The 16,851-nt window shown below is 41.9% G+C and overlaps 1 protein-coding gene across 3 annotated transcripts in view; it reads left to right on the forward strand.

The window, feature by feature from the left end:
* mctp1a (multiple C2 domains, transmembrane 1a) overlaps positions 1-16,851 on the forward strand; it is a 599,923-nt gene that overhangs the window by 161,528 nt on the left and 421,544 nt on the right. The window contains exon 1 of one of the 3 annotated variants that reach the window (XM_078214776.1): positions 1,104-1,175. The exons of the other annotated variants lie outside the window; for them this stretch is intronic. The gene's annotated coding sequence lies outside the window, so the exon portion shown is untranslated. Of the gene's footprint in view, positions 1-1,103; positions 1,176-16,851 lie in introns of those variants that run through there. 3 annotated transcript variants of the gene reach the window in all.

Genomic DNA, 16,851 nt, shown 5'->3' on the forward strand with positions numbered 1-16,851 from the left:
TGTATTTATTATTTCATGGGATATGAGAGTTGTTGGCAAAGCAAGGATTTGTTGCCCATCCCTAATTGCCCTTCAGAATTTGGCACCTCAATTCTTAGTAATGCTGTATCAAATGATAGTTCCGAAGAAATGGAATTGGGGATGGTATTGCCATTTACAAGATCTGATAGCAATCAAAATACATGATGCAGCTGCAGATACGTGCTGGTTGGATGGTATTGCCATTGGATATTGGCTAATGTGGATTCAGTAGCACAGTGGTTTATACAACTGGACTAGTAACCAGAGAGACTTGGACAAATGATTTGGAGGCACAAATTGAATCCCACCATGACATTTTGTGAATTGAATTCAGTTACTTAAATAAACCTGGAACAATGTTAGGGCTGGATTTTATGTGCCCCAACCAGGTGTGTTTTTAACAGGGGGGCACATAAAATAGGACAGCTGTTCTTTCTTGGGGGGTAGAGGGGGAGGCAGCCCCTTGTGTCAGTAAAGGTGACCTCGAAAATATTAGATTGCTGTAAAAGCCAAATAACTTTACTCATTCCATTTAGGGATGGCAGCCTGCTGTCATTGCCCGCTCTGTTCTTGAGTTCGACTGGAGACTCACATCAAAACGATTGACTCTTTAATTGCCCTGCAAAATGGTTTTCAGTTTACTAAGGCAGTTCACCCCCTTCCCCCTCCTCAATAGTAATTGGGGATGGATAATGATAGCTGATCTTTCCAGGGGTACCCACATTCTGGATAGAATATAATTGGATAAAGAAAGGATTTTAAAAATATATATTTTAGTTTATTGTCATTTTACTAGAGTTAAGATCAACAGAAGGTAAAGCTGAAATTTATCCTAATATTACTTACCTTTTGAAGTGATCCTGTGTCTTTTTTATTGTTCTTCATCAAAGATTTCAACGGGGGGGGGCTGGTGGGAGATTTTTTCCTGTGATCTAACGTCTCCCCAACTCCTCTCCATAGTTGGGTGTGGGGACCATTGGGACTGGTAAAACACAAACATTAGTTGTGACTGACTTTTAAGATAAATGGATTTCCCGCTGTCGTGACTGCGCAGCAGGCAGCTCTCAACATTGATAGAGTCCTGCAGTGGGTTTTGCCTGGGCTTCACTGCACCGTGCTGGGATGCTGGAATCATTTCTCTCTCTCATCCACAGGTAAGGTAGGCGCTCTGCATATCACTAGTCCACTTTATGTTGACGAATGACTCAAAGGGACCTTTTCTCAGGCAGTCGGTTAACCTAACTGCTTTAGCCACTGTCGTAGACTCGCTGGGTTTGGATCGGGAGCATGTAAATCATGCAACTATGAAGGAATTATATCTAATGGGGCTGCTACTAACCCCACAGAGTTAGTAAACCGTTAGAAAGCTGCAAACCGACTTTGCAGCTCTGAGGGTGGGCGATAAGGAGGTTGGTACAGGTGGAATATTATAAAGTAGCAGACCTGAAGGAATGGCAGCAGATTGTTCCTGCGATCTACATTGAGTGAAACCTCATTCCTTTATTGCATTGGGGAGGGGGTGGAGGTGATTGCGGTCAGTTCGGCTCACATATAGCATTCCCACAGTAAGTACAGTTTATCACAAGCTGTTGATTATTTTTCTAGAAATATATAACGCATATGTACTTTTTTAACGAATTAATCATGATTTCTTTACACGCTTGAAGCGCCTTGGATATTAAACTTTCAAGTTACGCTAATATAGGGAAAATAAATTCCCCAGTTGGCTTATTGATTCACAGAGCACATAACTGCTTAATTAACGTAAAAGTAGGTTTTGTCAATTCACATAAAAGCCTATTTTTTTTTCTATTGAACACACGACATGCCAACGAGCCACTGTGCCAGACTGATGAGGCGTGCTTTTTCTAACAGCCTTGTTTTGAAGCTAATATCGAGGACTGCAGTTAAATTGACACGGTCGTTTGTTGTAGGGGTGCTTTGATTCAAAACTAGCAGCCTAGCTCTGCTGCCCAATCTGTCCATAGAACAAAGCGAAGCAATTCCCCCTCGCCCACGTAAACATTAAAATACTGTATTGCCACTGTGTTAGGCGCACATGAAGTGTGTTAATAATCTTAACGCCCTCTCCTGGTGAATAAAATGCTAAACTGTGAGATGCTTCACGAATGTAGGCTCCAGCTCGATATTTCAAAAATGACCTTCAAACTACCAAAAATAGTTCAGTTGGTTCATCAACGCGGTCAAAGCAAAAGGGTAGAATAATGGTTAAATCAATCTCAACGGGATGAGAGTGGTGAACATTTAGTTTTTAATAATGGGCTCAATTTGGAGTTCAAACTCTGCTTTGTTATGTTTAGTAGTATTGCGGAAGGTTTCAATTGTGGCTAAAGTTCGCAGATGACTACATTACTTTACAGCAATCTTAGTTATATCATAAAGGTGTTGTTCATTTATTTACCCTCCAGACATATTCCTTCGCATCTGTTTGCCAACTTAGTTTCTACTGGGTTAAAGAAAATCCCGCACCTGCTACTATAACACTGTAAAACTACTTATTTCAGATGTTTTTGCTGTTGCATTTCTCCAAGTTTCAAACCACCAATGAGTGACACCTTGGATTTTTATAGTGCTTTTCAAGTGTGAGACAGTGTATTAAAGTGCATTACATTGAGAATAAATCAATGGAAGTTGAGCAGGAGATGAAAAGAAAAGCTGGAGGAGGATAGGATGAATGTTGAAGGCAAGATTGAAGAGAAGATTTAAATAGAGACCGAAGTAGAACTTCAATCACACATAGAGCCTTTAAACTGTAGTAGAAGTTAATTAATGTGAGTAGATTTCAGCTATCAATATACCCCTGCAAGATGAAGTTATGGAAAGAGGGCCTTGTTTGTGAGAGAGAGACACACACACCCACACACAGTGTCTTGTGGGGCACTATTGAGGAAAAGGATGATTAGAAGATTGTAGAAAATGAAGGGAGACTTGCTGTGGGGAATGGGAATGTGGAACAATATGGAATAGACTCTATTTCTTTCCAAAGTTTTGAATGATTATCTATGGAAGGAGTGAACAACCTGAAAAGAAAACAACGATAGAGTGAGAATTATGCAATTGGGGTGACTAGAAACTTTGATGGAACAGTAACATTGGGTGGGATGTTGAGCAGGAAGGATTATGGAAATGAATTGCAAGTAGGGAAAGACATGAAGGGAGGTTTATAGATGTGGAAGGGAAGTTGAAGGTGGTCTGTTCCAGGATTCCAGCAATTATATATGGAACAAGAATAGATTATAACATTGTCATCATCTTCCGTCTGAACTCAAAGTCCTATTGGTGGAGTCTAAATTTTACCTGACTTTCTTTGTCAACCTTTGTGCAAAGCAATAAAGAGATTAGAGGACCACCTAGTAATTCTGCTTTTCAGCCTGATGATATCAAGTCAAGAATGTAAGATTATCAGAAAGCATTTCTCTAGATGTTTGTCTCAATTCTGAGTCCTAGTAGTGATGATCTTTTAACGCAATCACTTAGTGTCCTTCGGTTCACTCGAAGTTCTGTAACCAATAGTTACCACAGCATATTGTTGCCTTATTGACAATGAGAGCCAAATCATCAGTTAGCACTGCACACTTGCTTTTAGTTTGACTGGTGAAATGACTCCTTCGTGACTATTATCCCTTCACCAGATACCCTTTATTTAGCGACTCAATTCCACTCCTGAGAGTGCTTCAGGTACAAAGTCAGAACCTGACGTGTCAGTAGCCCTGACACTCCCATATTTATATACAGGTGAGGCTCCCTGATTGGACAGGCAATCATTACCTCAATCAGCAAGCTTGTACTCCAAGAGGCCAGCCTCATTGAGGTCATTACAACTGGGCTGCTTGTTATGTATTTGTGGTGCTTTCTTCCTAGACAGTTTAAGGCAGCACTGGTTAGCACTGCTGCTTCACAGTGCCTGGGACCTGGGTTCGATTCCCGGCTTGGATCACTGTCTGTGCGGAGTCTGCACGTTCTCCCTGTGCCTGCATGGGTTTCCTCCGGGTGTTTCAGTTTTCTCCCACAGTCCGAAAGACGTGCTGGTTTGGTGTATTGGCCATACTAAATTCTCCCTCAGTATACCTGAACAGGTGCTGGAGTGTGGCGACTAGGGGATTTTCACAGTAACTTCATTGCAGTGTTAATGTAAGCCTGTTTGTGACTAATAAATAAACTTCTCAGGAAGTTTAGGATAGGCGCTTGTTCATGCGTTTGGTCTCATGCCCAATATCACTCTTGGCACAGAATCACAATAGTGCCATCTCTGATTAACTGATACCATTTCTAAGTTCATTTCAAGTGGAACTTCAGTAGCTCCCGAAGAAATAAGCACTTTTAGCTCATCAGACCGGAGCAAATCCAGACCAGCGAGCAATGCAGCTCCAAAATTATAGTATAACAAATTGCAAATTCTCCTCTGTCCAAAACGAACCTGAACAACAAAGCTTCACATGTGGTGATCTGATGTCCCATGTTGGTTTCTCAAGCTGAAAACAGTTTATTGTGTGTGCCATGTGGGCACAAATCTGTCATTTTGTCACATGGCAATTTGCGTCAGTGAGTAGGCTAATTTGTCCCACATTTTAAAAATCATGTGAATTTGTGAAATTGTGCGAAGATTTCCATGATTTTTTGAGGGGAAACAGAGGATACATGGTGGATGGTTTTGATCATAAATACTTCTATAACTATTTTACAAATATCAACTCAGACAAAAACATAAGCAACCATTGCCAAAAAAAACAATTAAAGGGGCACTTAATGCAAACCCAGTTACATAAATTATGCTGAAATGCAGTCTTAAGCTGCATATATTTGATGAAAATATTACACACAGCTTCTTAGTATTCTCCTCAGAAAAGATGTTTTGTTCTTCGGAATACTGTGTTTTTTGAAATGAGAATTTTTTTAAACAAAGCTGGTTCAAACCCAGTCTTTAACTGGCATTCTGTTGTCTCTTTATTCAAATATAGAAAATATTTATAACACACTTCAGCTATTAAAACCCTGGGTTTGCACAGTGACCTGGAATAGTGTTGCATTATTTTGGACTCTTTTCGTAAGAAAAATAGGACATTAAAAAATAGGAGCAGGAGTTAGCTATATGGCCCCTTGAACCTACTCTATCATGCAATAAGATCATGGCTGATGTTTAGCCTAAATTTCACTCACTCCCAACTGATCCCCTCATTGCTTGATTCACTAGTGTGCCTTAAATATACTCAATGAGTAAGCATTCACATTCTTCTGGGGTAGAGAATTCCAAAGATTTATAACGCTTTAAGTGAAGAAATGACTCCTTGCCTTATCCTAGATCCTTTATCCTGAGACGATATGTTCTAGGTCTGTGTTGGGGAAACAGCCTCTCAGTTCCTGTTAATCCCTCTCAGAATCTTGCATGTTTCAATTAGCTTACCTTTTGTTCCCTGAAGAGTATGGGTCCATTCTACTCAATCTCTCCTCATCGAACAACACTACCATACCAGGAATCAATCTAAAGTATCTCCTTGGCGCCTCTGTAAGCCAACCATGTCCTTCCTTGGGTATAAAGACCAAAATTGTACATCAGTACATCAAATGTGGTCTTACAAAAGATCTATACAATTGCAGCAAGTCTTCCTCAATATTGTACTCCACTCCCCTTGCAATTTGCCTTACGAATTGTTTACTGTATCTGCAATTTAATTTAATGTACAAGATCATCCAAATCCGTCTGAACACCAACACTTAATAGTTTCTCATAATTTAAAATGTATTCTGTTTTCAATTCTTACTACTAAAGTGAATAACTTCATGTTACCCTACATCATACTCCAACTACCACCTTCTTGCCCACTGACCTAATGAATGCAAACAGATACAAGCAAATTCAGAAAAATGTAATCGAGTTGGTTTGCTGATGAGCTCCTGTCTCTGCTTGCTTTTCCAATGGGCTGGCTGTGTCCGATGCCAGTTGGCGGAATGCCAGTTAAGGCTGTTAAGTGAGTAATTCCCGCCAACAATCAAAATCAACAATTTTGATTTATCATAGAAATCATAGAAGAAATCATAGAAACCCTACAGTGCAGAAGGAGGCCATTCGGCCCATCGAGTCTGCACCGACCACAATCCCACCCAGGCCCTACCCCCACATATTTACCCGCTAATCCCTCTAACCTACACATCCCAGGACTCTAAGGGGCAATTTTTAACCTGGCCAATCAACCTAACCCGCACATCTTTGGACTGTGGGAGGAAACCGGAGCACCCGGAGGAAACCCACGCAGACACGAGGAGAATGTGCAAACTCCACACAGACAGTGACCCGAGCCGGGAATCGAACCCGGGACCCTGGAGCTGTGAAGCAGCAGTGCTAACCACTGTGCTACCGTGCCGCCCGTCATACAGATCCCCAATGTATCCATACCCTGGATTTACAAAGGGAAGTCAAAGCTGGATGGGAACTAAAGGAATATTAATGCTTACTGGCAGATAATGGCAATGCTGCTGTTTTCCCATGCTACTACTCTGTCATTGAATGGGGATTTCCTGGAGTCCAATATCACTGGCTATCATGGGACTGACAAGGTAAGTGGCTGCTCTCCTGATATTGATGCAGTCTCCATTACTTCCCTGCACCTCCTGCTGCTTAAGCCTTAGTGACACCTTCACTAATGGTGACACAATGAGCGCTGCTGGTCTCCTTTGCAGTGGGTTATGTTGTATTCACCTCCCACCTTCAAACCTGCCCACTGCCCCTAATTGGGTGACAAATGTGAGCATACTTGCTTTTTGTGCTAAGTCTGAAGAAGGGTGTATGTCTGTTGGAAGGTGTTTAACTTGGAACAACAGAGATAGCGAGCTGTTGAGAATTATACTTTCTCATGATAAAACCTTGTAATTGGTAAAAGTTATGCTAATTGTTTTTGTTATATTTTAACTGTGTTAAATAAACTTCGTTTGATAAAAGCTTCCTAGTGGGTCACTTGAATCATACCTGGAGTGAAACACCTTATGCTCACCCGTGCCAAAATCAGATGTAAAGCTTAACGTCTAGACTAACTTCACAAAACACCTTGGAGTTTCTGTCCTGGGTCTTAACAGCTGGGGGCTCTTTTGTGGGATTACAGTCTATATTCCTTGTTTGGTTTGGGATTATTGGACTCAAAGACAGTGAGTGGTGAGTATATTTGTGTTTTCTTTTCAGGTGTTGCATTCGATTAAAATAGGGATTGCCTTGTGGAATAATGGTTCTTTCAGAGGCTAAAAGGTTCCTGGGTGTGGAAGAAATCATGCAGGGTGGTTTACGAAAGGTGACTAAAACAAAGCTTTTGGAATTGGCAAAAACGCCGCAGTTGATATTACCTGAAGGGGTGAGGAAGGCGGAGATAATTGCGGCGATAGCTCATCATTTAAAATTGACAGAAACACAGTCAGAATCATTGGAAATATCTAGAATTCAAATGCAAATGAAACAGCTTGAACATGAACAAGAATTGAAACAGTTTCAATTGCAACAAGAAAAATAAATGAAACTGCTTGAATTACAGATAAGGGAAAAGAAAGGGAAAGAATAGTCCTGGCAGAACAAAAAGAGAGGGAGGAGAGAAATAGAGTAAGGGAATGGAAAAGGAAATAATGAGGGGCATTGATCAACTAGATAGTCAATATATTTTCCCAACGGTAGGGGAGTCTAATACTAGATGGCATAGGTTTAAGGTGGGAGGGGAGAGATACAAAAGGGTCCAGAGGGGCAGTTTTTTCACACAGAGGGTGGTGAGTGCCTGGAACAAGATGCCAGAGGTGGTAGTAGAGGCGGGTACAATTTTGTGCTTTAAAAAGCATTTAGATATTACATGGGTAAGATGGGAAGAGGGATATGGGCCTAACGTCGGCAATTGGGACTAGCTTAGGAGTTTAAAAAAAGGGGCGCATGGACAGGTTGGGCCATATTTCCATGCTGTAAACCTCTATGACTCTATGAGAGAGAATTTGAACTTTGGAAACTGGCAATGAAAAGTGACCACCAATTTAAAATGGTGGAGGTAAAGGGTAAAGTTGAGAATAGTGATGCGGACAGTTGATGAAGAGCAAAAGCATTGTCGTCAAAGATCTGGTGGGGAGCTATTTAAATATGTCCAAGCATTGCCAAAGTTTGATGAGAAGGAGGTAGAAGCTTTTTTCATTTCATTTGAGAAAGTAATTTAATTTTGAGAAAGTGGGCGGCACGGTAGCACAGTGGTTAGCACTGCTGCTTCACAGCTCCAGGGACCTGGGTTCGATTCCCGGCTTGGGTCACTGTCTGTGTGGAGTTTGCACATTCTCCTCGTGTCTGCGTGGGTTTCCTCTGGGTGCTCCGGTTTCCTCCACAGTCCAAAATTGTGCGGGTTAGGTTGATTGGCCATGCTAAAATTGCCCCTTAGTGTCCTGAGATGCATAGGTTAGAGGGATTAGTGGGTAAAATATGTAGGGATATGGGGGTAGGGCCTGGGTGGGATTGTGGTCGGTGCAGACTCGATGGGCCGAATGGCCTCTTTCTGTACTGTAGGGTTTCTATGATTTCTATGAAATGTCTGCTGATTGGTCATCTCCCATAAAATTAAGCTGGCGGACACCATGTGATAGTGAACAGAATTGGGACGCAGACATTGTCCCGCCTTTTGAATATTTTCAAAGTCAGGAAAATTCAACCCTATGTGTCTTCCTTATGGCTTACATTAGCACCTAGCTTTGTATCGTCAACAAGCTTAGATACAGTACACCTCTGTCTCTTCATCTAATTCACTAATATACATTGTAAATAGCTGATTCAAAGTTCCTCAGCTATTTCCATATGGCCAAAAACTACAATTTGTATTTATATTGCCTTTTTGGCATAAAACATCCTACACAGGAGTGTTATAAACAAAATTACATGAGTCATATGAGGAGATATTAGGGGAGGTGTCCAAAAGGTTAGTCAAAAAGATACCGTTAAGGAGTGACTTCAAGGAGGGAAGAAATATAGAAAGGTGGAGAGAAAGGAAATTCAAGAGCTTTGGGTCTTGGCTGTTACAAGCAGGTCCATTAACAATGGAGCAATTAAAATCAGGAATGCTCACAAGACCAGAATTTGAGGACCATAGGTATTGAGAGAGAATGTGGAACTGGAGGTATTTGCGGAATTATTGAGGGGCCAAAGATGAGACAAGCATGTGATTGCTGTATGAATATCAGCTTCCTATACCTTACTATACTCCTTATACACCTTTGACCATATGGCCAAATTCCCCTTCAACTCGATTTTCAAGTTTGCTGATGACACCAGTGTTGTGGGTTGGATCTCAAACAATGATGAGACACAATACTGGAAAGAGATAGAGAATCTGGTGAACTGATGCAACGACAATAATCTCTCCTTCAATGTCAACAAAATGGAGATAGTCATCGACTTCAGGAAGCATAGTGGAGGGCATGCCCCTGTCCACATCAATGGGGATGAAGTTGAAATGGTGGAGAGCTTCAGGTTTTTAGGTGTCCAGATCACCAACAATCTGTCCTGATCCCTCCACGCAGACGCTATAGTTAGGAAAGCCAATCAAGGCCTCTACTCTTAGGAGACTAAAGAAATTTGTTATGTCCACTACAGCTCTCACCAACCTCTACAGATGCATCACAGAAAACGTTCTTTCTGGTTGTACCACAGCTTGGTATGGCTCCTGCTCTATCCAAGGTCACAAGAAACTACAAAGGGCTGTGAATAAAGCCCGGTCCATCACTCAAACCAGCCTCCCATTGACACTGTCTACACTTCCAGCTGCCCCGGAAAAGCAGCCAGCATAATCAAGGACCCCATGCACCCCGGACACACTTTCTTCCACCTTCTTCGTTGGGAAAAAGATACAAAAGTCTGAGATCACATAGCAACCGACTCAAGAACAGCTCCTTCCCTGCTGCCATCAGACTTTTGACCAGCCCTACCTCGCATTAAGTTGATCTTTCTCTACACCCTAGCAATGAATGAAACACTACATTCTGCATTCTCTCCTTTCCTTCCCTATGTACGCTATGCTTTGTCTGTATATCGTATAAGAAACAATACTTTTCACTGTATACTAATACATGTCACAATAATAAATCAAATCAAAATCCTGCCAAACCTGGGGTGCATGGGGTCCTTGATTATGCTGGCTGCTTTTCCGAGGCAGCTGGAAGCGTAGACAGTGTTAATGGGAGGCTGGTTTGAGTGATGGACTGGGCTTTATTCACAGCCCTTTTAGTTTCTTGTGGCCTTGGATAGAGCAGGAGCCATACCAAACTTATATAAGTCTGAATTCCTCGGGTTCAAGTGACTGAAGATAGGGGTCACAATGGGGGAAATGATACGGTGAGAAAGAGTAATGTTCCCTTTAAAATTCAGTTGCTGTGCAAACCTTTTTTTAGTGAGTGTTCCCTTTAAACTTTTTTTTTCCCTGGCCATGCATGTGCATTATTTATCTTTGAACAAGATCTGTGCAGGACTTCTCAGTCTTTGCTTAGCCACAGACGTGTGCAGTGTGGCAAGAACTTTGAGTGTTAGGATTTTACTGGGGACAGGGGCATACAAGGATGTGGTTGAGCAGATCAGCACTTGCAGGAATGTGTGGAGGATCAAAGATTAGATAGTTGGAATTAAAAGTGCAAGTTATTCACTGCTGCCATTCCACAGGGCCTTTGTCCTATCAATCCCCCTCCCTAGCTCTTAAAATGATCTGATTTATAATCTGAGCAGGATACTGGAAATTTAGATATGTGTATTTTAACATCTGCCAAAAATACATCCAACAAAAACTCACCTGATTCTTTTATCCTGGTTGGTCCTATCCTTGGATCCCTGCTTACTGTGTATTAAAACCAAACTGGATCAGCTGCTGAACCTGTTGTTTTAATTCTTATTTAGCTTATTAGAGAGAATTGCTCGCTACAGAACCCAGAAGATCAATCTTTAATTCCTGGAAACTCAAAGACAATGTGGTTTGGGAGCCTTGCGTGTTACCAATTCTCCACTCTCTTCAATTACTGTGGCATTTTTTGAGGGAAAGATGATTTTTGTCCTAAAAATATATGCCATACACAATGCAATGTATCTTGCTCAAAAAGTGCAAAAACATTTAGAATTGTTAAAGCCAAATTGGCATAGGAATGAGAAGATTAGGGAAGTGAGCACGTGGCTAAAGGAGTGGTGCGAGAAAGAGGGGTTCCATTTCATGGGGCATTGGCATCAATATGGGAACAGGAGGGATCTGTGCCGTTGGGACGGCCTCCACCTGAACCAAACTGGTTCTAGTGTTCTAGCAGAAAGGATAAATAGGGTGGTCAGAGGACTTTAAACTAGCAAGTGGGAGGGGGAAAGGAAGGGTAAACTACAAGAAGTATAATGTTTAATGGGAACCAAAGCATCTGGTTAGTATGTGAGAAGATAGAGGTTAATAGGATGAACAGGCAGGGCCTGTCTAACAACCATCAGAGATTAATAAAGGATGTCAAAATGTGTAAAAAACGCAGTGCACAAGAAAATCCTGCAAGGGAAAGACAAACCAGTACAAACAATGTACTTAAATGCATGCAATATTCGGAATAAGGTCAATGAGTTGATGGCACAAATAGAGATAAATGAGTATGATTTGGTGGGGATTACTGAAACATAATTACAGGAGGACCAGGACTGGGAGTTGAATGTCCAAGAGTACTCAGTATTCGGAAAGGATAGACAAGATGGGGCAGGAGGTGGAGTTGCTTTATTGGTTAAAGATGACATCAGGCTGTATTAAGAAATGACATTGGCATTAAGTGCCAACATGTTGAATCAATCTGGGTGGAAATAAAAAACAAAGGAAAAAACATCTTGGGAGGAGTAATTTACAGGCCCCCAAGCAATACTTCCAAAGTGGGGCATAATATAAACCAAGAAAAGATGAGGGCTTGTGAGAAGGGTACATTACTAATAAGGAGTAATTTTAACATTTTAACATGCATATTGACTGGATTAATCAAATTGGCAAAGGTCGTCTTGAGAGAGATTTCATAAGAGTGTATGAGGGATTGTTTCTTAGAGCAATGTGTTATGGAACCAACCAGCCAGCGGGCTATTTTAGATTTAATTATATGTAATGAAAAAGGGTTGATAAATAGTCTTGTTGTCAAAGAACCTCTAGGAAAGATTGATCACAATTTCAGATTCAGATTGAGTGAGCTAAGACAGAATGCCATGCTGGAGTTTTCGTGTTGAACAGAGGCAATTATACAGGCCTGAGTAAAGAGTTGGCCCAAGTAGGTTGGGCTCAAATAATTGAGGGCAGGACAGTTGAGGAACAATAGCAGATGTTCAGGGAGATATTGAATACCTCTCAATTAAAGTATATTCCTGAAAGGGAGAGAAATTCACCCTGAATCTGGGAAAGGATGTGTAGATAGTTTGAGTGATGTTGAGATCAAAAAGGAGGAGGTATTGGGGTTCTTGAGAAACATTAAGGTAGACAAGTCCCCAGGGCCTGATGGGATATACCCCAGAATACAGAGAGAGGCAAGGGAGGAAATTGCTGGGGCCTTGAGAAAAATCTTTGTATCCTCACTGGCTACAGAGGAGGTCCCACAGGATTGGAGAATAGCCAATGTTGTTCCTTTGTTTAAGAAGGGTAGCAAGAACAATACAGGTAATTAGAGGCCAGTGAGCCTTACATCAGTGGTAGGGAAATTATTGGAGAGGATTCTTCGAGACAGGATTTATTCCCACTTGGAAATAAGTGGACGTATAAGTGAGAGGCAACATGGTTTTGTGAAGGGGAGATCGTGTCTCACGAACTTGATCGTGTTTTTCGAGGAAGTGACAAAGATGAGATTGATGAAGGTAGGGCAGTAGATGTTGTCTACATGGACTTCAGTGAGGCCTTTGACAAGGTCCCTCATGGCAGACTGGTGCAGAAGGTGAAGTTGTATGGGATCAGAGGTGAGCTGGCAAGGTGGATACAAAACTGGCTCGGTAAAAGAAGACAGAGGGTAGCAGTGGAAGGGTGCGTTTCTGAATGGAGGGCTATGACAAGTGGCATTCCTCAGGGATCAGTGCTGGGACCTTTGCTGTTTGTAATATATATAAATGATTTGGTGGAAAATGTAACTGGATTGATTGGTAAGTTTGCAGATGACACAAAGGTTGGTGGATTTGTGGATAGCGATGAGGACTATCAGAGGATACAGCAGGATATAAATCAGTTGGAGACTTGGGCGGGGAGATGGCAGATGGAGTTTAATCCAGACAAATGTGAGGTAATGCATTTTAGAAGGTCTAATACAGATAGGAAATATACAGTAAATGGCAGAACCCTTAAGAGTATTGATAGGCAAAGGGATCTGGATGTGCAGGTACACAGGTCACTGAAAGTGGCAATGCAGATGGAGGAGGTAGTCAAGAAGGCATACGGCATGCTTGCCTTAATCGGCCGGGGCATTGAGTTTAAAAATTGGCAGGTCATGTTGCAGCTTTATAAAACGTTAGTTAGGCCGCACTTGGAATATAGTGTTCAATTCTGGTCACCACACTACCAGAAGGATGTGGAGGCTTTGGAGAGGCTACAGAAAAGATTTACCAGGATGTTGCCTGGTATGGTGGGCATTAACTATGAGGAGAGGTTGGAGAAACTTTGTTTGTTCTCACTGGAACGACGGAGGTTGAGGGGCGATCTGATAGAAGTCTACAAGATTATGAGAGGCATGGACAGAGTGGATAGTCAGAAGTTTTTTTCCAGGGTGGAAGAGTCAATTACTAGGGGGCAAATGTTTAAGGCCCGAGAGGCAAGGTTTAAAGGAGATGTACGAGGCAGATTTTTTACACAGAGAGTGGTGGGTATCTGGAACTCGTTGCCGGGGGAGGTAGTGGAAGCGGATATGGTACTGACTTTTAAGGGGCGTCTTGACAAATACATGAATAGGATGGGAATAGAGGGATATGGTCCCCGGAAAGGTAGGGGGTTTTAGTTCAGTCGGGCAGCATGGTCGGTGCAGGCTTGGAGGGCCGAAGGGCCTGTTCCTGTGCTGTAATTTTCTTTGTTCTTTGTTCTTTGAATTGTAAAAGGAAGAAAAACATTCCATGACTAGACAAGGAAGTCAAAGAGGTCATAAAGGCAAAAATTAGGGCATACCAAACTGCAAAAGCTAGTGGTAAGCTGAAGGATTGGGAGAACTTGAAGGTTCAGCAAAAGGCTACTAAAAATAAAATTAAAAGAGCTAAGATGAACTGTGAAAGGAAACTGGCAGAAAACATAAACTCAGATACCAAAAGCTTTTACAAGTATATAAAGAGGAAGAGCTTAGCTATGGTAAATGTTGGCCCTTCAGAGGATGATACTGGGGAGGTATTAATGGGGAACACAGAAATGACAGGCACTAAACCAATTTTTGTCTCTGTCTTCATGGTAGAAAATAATGAAGATTTTCCAAAAACTGTAGCTAATGCAGAGCAACTTGGTGCAATAACCATCACTAGGGAGAGGATATTGAATAAAGTAATTGGATTAAGGGCAGATAAGTCTCTGGGACCTGATGGCCTGCACCCGAGGTGATTAAAGGAGGTGACAGGAGAGATAGTGGATGCGTTATTTGTGATATTTCAAAATTCCTTCGATTCTGATAAGGTCCCAGTAGATTGGAAATTCGCTAATGTGATGCCCCTATTCAAAAGGGGAGCAAGGCAAAAAGTAGGAAACTATAGGCAGGTTAGTTTGACCTCAGTGGTGGGGAGGTTGTTGGAATCAATCATTGAGGAGGAGATGACTGAGCATTTGGAAAGACAAAGCTCAATGCACCATTGTCAACATGGTTTTATGAAGGGAAAGGCATGCTTGACAAACTTGCTTGAGTTCTTTGAGGACGTAATCAGCAAGGTGGATAGTGGGCAGCCTATGGATGTGGTATATTTAGACTTCCAGAAAGCATTTGACAAGGTGCCACAGAAAAGACTGATCCAGAAGGTAAGATTGCAGTGGATTGGGTGTAGAGTACGAGATTGGATTGAGGATTGACTGACTGACAGAAAACAGAGGGTCAGATTAAATGGGTCCTTCTCTGGCTGGGGAAATGTAACGAGCACGGTGCTGCAGGGGTCAGTCCTCAGACCTCAACTGTTTACAATCTATATAAATGAGCTGCAAGCAGGGACAGAGTGTAACATAGCACAATTTATGGATGATACTAAAATAGGTGGGAAGGCAGGCAGTGAAGGGGATATAAAGATTCTACAGATGGAAATAGATAGGCTAGAATAGGCCAAAATTTGGCAGATAGAGTTTAATGTTGGTAAGTGTGAGGTTATCCATGAATAAATAGAAAGGCAATTTATTACCTAAATGGAAAGCAGATTTAAAATGCATCCGGGCAGAGGGCTCTGGGTTTCTATGTTCATGAATCGCAGAAAGTCAGTATGCAGGTGGAGCACGTAATAAAAAAGGAAAATGGGATGTTGGCATTTATTGCAAAAGGACTGGAGTATAAAAGTAGAGAAGTGTTGTTGCAATTGTGTAGGGTGTTAGTGAGACCATATCTCGAGTATTGTGTCCAGTTATGGTCTTAATTGAGGAATGATGTGGTGGCATTGGAGGAAGTTCAGAGGAGGTTCACCAGATTGATTCCGGGGATGAAGGGGTTGACGTATGAGGAGAGATTAAACAGTTTGGGTTTGTACTCACTGGAGTTTAGAAGGATGAGGGGAGATCTGATCAAGGTATATAAAATTTTAAAAGGGATTGATAAAATAAATGTAGACCAAATGTTTCCTCTTTTGGGGCAATCGAGAACAAGAGGTCACAGATATAGGCTGCGAGGCAGTAGATTTTAAAATGAGATGAGGAGGAACTACTTCTCACAGTGGGTGGTGAATTTGTGGAATTCGCTGCCCCATAGTGCAGTGCAATCTGAGTCGTTGAATGGTATCAAGAGGGAGATAGACATATTTCTAATTTAAAAAAGGGAAATAGAGTTCTGGAGAACAGGTGGGGAGGCGGATTTGAGACCAGGGAAAGATTAGCCGTGATCTGATTGAATGGCGGAGCAGGCTCAAAGGGCTGAACTTGCCTACTTCTGCTCCTAATTCCTATCTTCCTACTTAGGATTCAAGGTCTATTCGAAGGGTCTACACCCTTTGCCAGAAAAAGTAAAATGCATAAAGGAGGCCCCACAGCTAAAAGGCTTTTCTGAGCTGAAAATCATTTCTGGGGATGGTCAACTACTATGGCAGATTTTTAAAAAAAATGTTTGCACCATTTTGGCTCCACTTCATCAACTGTTAAAACAAATACCAGAAATAGAAATGGTGAGAAGAACAGAAGGAAGCTTTCACTCTGCAGCCATTTGCCTTGTTAGTGTATTTTGACCCAAATAATATGATGAAGGCAGGACTCTGGTTTGAAACACACACACGTCAGGTTTAGACGTGCGCGGGTTAGAAAAGATGAAAGAGGCCGGCGGGCGGCGCCTGGTGCTGGGGAGGAGCGGGATGGTAGAGAGCAGTTCGGGAGAAGTTATCAGCTCTCTCTCCTCTGGATAAGCCGTGGACAATGGGATGGGCTGCTACAATGGCATTGGCAATTCCTTCCGCAGCACCAATTTTATGCCCAATCGAGGAATTTAGCTGCCAGGATTTTTAAAGATGTGGAAATGCCGGCATTGGACTGGGGTAAACACAGTAAGGAGTCTAACAACACTAGGTTAAAGTCCAACAGGTTTATTTGGTAGCAAACGCCACTAGCTTTCGGAGCGCTGCTCCTTCGTCAGATGCAGTGGAAATCTGCTCTCAAACAGGGCACAGAGACACAAAATCAAGTTACAGAATACTGATTA

Source organism: Mustelus asterias, chromosome 6, assembly GCF_964213995.1.
Source record: "Mustelus asterias chromosome 6, sMusAst1.hap1.1, whole genome shotgun sequence".
Taxonomy (NCBI): Eukaryota; Metazoa; Chordata; class Chondrichthyes; order Carcharhiniformes; family Triakidae; genus Mustelus; species Mustelus asterias.